The sequence below is a fragment of the Propithecus coquereli genome, unplaced genomic scaffold (genome assembly GCF_000956105.1).
Source record: "Propithecus coquereli isolate 6110/MARCELLA unplaced genomic scaffold, Pcoq_1.0 Scaffold621, whole genome shotgun sequence".
In the NCBI taxonomy this organism is placed as follows: domain Eukaryota; kingdom Metazoa; phylum Chordata; class Mammalia; order Primates; family Indriidae; genus Propithecus; species Propithecus coquereli.
Window position 1 is genome coordinate 91,937 of NW_012152186.1, and position 4,387 is coordinate 96,323.

Genomic DNA, 4,387 nt, shown 5'->3' on the forward strand with positions numbered 1-4,387 from the left:
AATTCTGAGTTCAGCATATTCAGTGCCAGGATTTGGAAATTCAAACTGAGATGGACTCACTATACTGTGTGTCTCACGAAAATGGCAAGGGAGGGGAAAATGAAGTGGAAAACATAGGGAATTAGATAAATGTAGACGTATACATTACAACTTACACAAAAATTCACTGAAAAAAATCCTCAGACTTAAATTACAATGCAAAACGATGAAGATTCTAGAAGAAAATATAAAAGAAAAGCTCAGTCACCTTGGGTTGGGGGATTAGTTTTAACACACACACACCGAGACTATCCACAACAGCGAAAATAATTAAAAACATGGCTGTTCTAACACTAAAAATTTATACGCTAAGAAAGATCAGCTGTGACTAGACAATTTTAAAGAGCTAAGCTTGATTTATGGAGCCAATACTTACAAATCCCTCTGACAAAAACCAGCCTGATACCTGGATTACAGAGTTGCCAGCCTGACAGATGAGTAAGGAAAGTCATTGCCCGGCAGGCCTGGAATCTTGAGATGTTTGGGGGACTTCAAGAAAAGAGGAATTCACCAAAAGCTACAGGTACTGCAGTTGACATCTAATATTAGGGCCTTGGCTTGGCTTCTAGCCTCAATAAGACTTTTAAAAGTCCAATCTGAGATTCCTTATAAAAACTTCCAGCAAAGCAAACTTCAAGAGACCTATGTAGTCAGTACCATTCTTGCTGCAATTATATAAATAATCAGGGAATATTTAACAAAATTAAACTTACTTTGAAAACAAGAATAATCTGACTTTAATTATCTGTGATCAAAAATGAGAGTTCCTGTTGAGAGAAATTTTATGTTTCAAAGGAAAACTGTAACCCTCATGGGTGCTCAGATTCCAGTCCTGTCCATTGTCTTTGAGCTATTTTTGCCTCTTTGTGAACTGGTTCCTGGCTTCTGGTGCATGTGTCCCGGTGCCACAGTGATACTTGTGGGACAAGATGCCAAGTATTGTCCCTCCTATTAAGCTATCTATTGTCAGTTAATTTGCAGGCCTCCCAACACTGAGCAAAGTTAGAAGAGGAAAGTTTTTCTTACAAAAATGCATAACCTAATTGGGGTACATCCACACAATGGAACACTATTCAGCCATAGAAAAGAATGAACCATCACGGATGAATCTTACTTGCATGTTGCTCAGTGGAAGAACATAGTCTGAGGAGGATACACAATGTATGACCCCATTTAGTGAGATTCTGGAAAAGGCAAAACTACACAGATGGCAAACCAGGGGCTGCATGGGGTAGGGGTTTAAAGTATCCTATGTGGTATTTTAATGGTGGACACCTGCCACTGTGCATTTGTCAAAACACACAATTTCACAGCCTAAAGAATACATCAAAATCTATTCAAAGCAAGTTACGTTATTCAAGATATGGAGTATCCTGGCACACAATGCATGATGGGACAAAGAATTGAACTGTGTTACAAATTGCTATGGTTTGGATGTGGTTTGTCCCCACCAAAACTCATGTTCAAATGTCATCCCCAGTGTGGCAGTTTTGGGAGGTGGGGCCTGGTGGGAGGTATTTCCACCATGGGGGTGGATCCCTCATTAATAGATTAACGCTGTGCCATACTGAGACATGAGTGAGTTCCCCCAAGAGCAGATTGTTAAAGACTCTGGCTGCCTTGGTTTCTCTCTCTGGCGTTCTCTCTGGTCATGTGGTCTCTGCACACACCTGCCCTCCTTCCACTTTCCACCATAAGCTGACGCAGCCTGAGGCCCTCGCCAGATGCAGATGCCCAATCCTGGATGTTCCAGCCACCGAAATCATGAGACAAACAAATCTATTTTCTTTAGAACTTACTGAGGTAATTTGTATTCTCAGGTATTCTGTTATAGCAACACAAAATGGACTAAGATACAAATGTACAAAAAAAACTCACTGAAGATGTAGGGCAAATGGAGGAGTTCTAAGTAGTTTTGGAAATGAGTGGAATCTCTAGGCTGGAGGCAAATGAACTATACTTCAACGCTGGATTCTATTTTATAAAGTTCTTTCCAATGGGGGTAATAGTTAACAATCCTAAAACTACTATATCTATATCTCAAATGGAACAATGACTTACATAAGTGGAAGATTGTGGGAGCCAGGTTTCTCACTGTTAAAGTGGAAGGTTACAGATCAGCAAGGGGAGGAGGCTAGAGTGATTCATGTAATAACAGATCAGAGTTCGAGACATCAGTATAAACTCACGTTTACCTTAATATAGGCGCAAATCGTTCCACATAAAAAACTTTATAAATAGGGATATTTCTGTAGGTTAAAATACACACATATACTTCCTTGTGTTGTCAGCTGTGAGGGCCAAGATGCAATGAGCACATTTAGCTGCTAGATGTGAATTTTTAATACCCTTCTCTAATAAAAGGAACCAGGGCTCTTTGAAGACATGGCTCATACTAGGAGTGGGACAGAAGATATATGAGCCAGGATGATCCTGAAATATCAGAAAATAAGGAAGCAATCAGGAAAAAAGGGTAGAATTATGACAAAGGAAAACAGGAGACAATGGAAAGAGCCCCCAGTGGCCAAAGCAGGAAAGAATTGCGCAAAAAAACACTGTAGAACTGGAGAATAACTAAAGCTTAAAGTAACCATGCACATGTCCATACTTGTATAAATACAGGAATGAGGAAATGGAGTTTAATAGAAATATTCTACGCAGAATAATTCCAAGCACTTGATGTAGAGACTCAGCCGTCAAAGAGGGGGCGCTAACTCCCCATGCTCCAATGTGGGCTCCACATGGTCACCTCCTCCACAAGAACACATACGGCACGGACACTGGGCAAAGTAACTTCACAGTGTAAACCTGAAAACACACGCTCAGCCAGGTGATCAAACTTTACAGGAACAGTAGCAGGTCACCTTGAAAGCATGTCCCCTTGATACAATGTGATGGAAATAGCATTTTACCTCTGTGATCTGCTTCCCCCCAACCCCTAACCCCCCAGAAAAACACCAGGTAAATCACAATGGGAGCCATTCTCAAAATACCTGACCAATGTTCCCCACACTGTCAAGGTCATCAGAAGAAGGAAAGTCTGAGAAACTGTCACAGCCAAGAAGAGCCAAAGGAGACACGATGACTAAACGTCATGTGGGATCCTGGACGGGACCCTCGCACAGGGAAAGGCAGAGCTAAGGGAACACAAGTACGGTATAGATTCTAGTTCATAATGGCGTATCAATACTTCTTCATTAACTCTGACAAATGACATAAGATGTTAGGAAGGCACATGATACACCCTAACAGAAGGCATTAATAAGAGGGGAAAATAGGTTGGAGCTACGTGGGAAATCTCTGTGCTTTCTCTGCAATTTCTCCGTAAGCCTACAACTACTCTAAAATACAACTTTATTTAAAAGCACTTGCGTGTTTAACTATTCATGCTATTAATTACTAGTAATTCATACTGTTACCTAGTCTTGTTTTATAAAAGCACTTATGTCACAAATAAAGTAAATAATGCAGACTAATTCCAAATAAATGCCTCTTCACATATTTCATGTTAAAATAATTACACATATGTGTAATCTTATCTGAGTTCTAGTCTCTAAAATACTGGTCACCTTAGACTAGGGAGAATATTCATTTTAGAGACTCTATTTCAATTCATGGCTGAACATATTTAAAAGAATGACATTGTGAAAAATATGTTCCAATGGCAAATTGATTCATTGTGACTAGATCACTCATTCAAAAGAATCCTTACCTTTATTTTGTGTCCATGCATACCTTTTTAGCAGTAATACAACAGTATCAAATGTTGGCCACTGTGAAAAATCATGCAAGAAAGGAAGGATGTGAACAAAATTTGTGACCATGATGATTCAATGTTTCATCATGAAGCCTTAAAAAACAGAAGAATTTAAAAGGATTTTTAAAGTCAATTTCCTCAACGATGCATTGTAGAAAGCAATGAAACTAGAGAAACAACAGTGGCAATACATTCTATGAGTGATTTTTAGATGTAGTTATGTTAACAGGAAAAATAGGTGATCACAAAGAATTATTGGAAGCCCAAACTCTGGAATATACCCAAATTTAGTTGAACTTCTAAGTGATTATAATGTCTATAAAGCTAGTCATGAAACTAATGATAAAAATAATATGTGCCTTATTCGTGCAGTAAAATGAAAAATTAATTCGAATATAACAAAAGTAGCCCATCATGAACAAATGTATCATATCACAAAGTATCTTCACGTTCACTATACTGTCATAACAATACAGAAAGCCTTATTCACAGCTGAATGTTAAGTGACCTTTAACAAATTCTAATTTTATTTAAAATGGTTAAAGGCTAAAAAAACCAAGAGCAGTAACTGTCTTCACTTGATTTCATGGT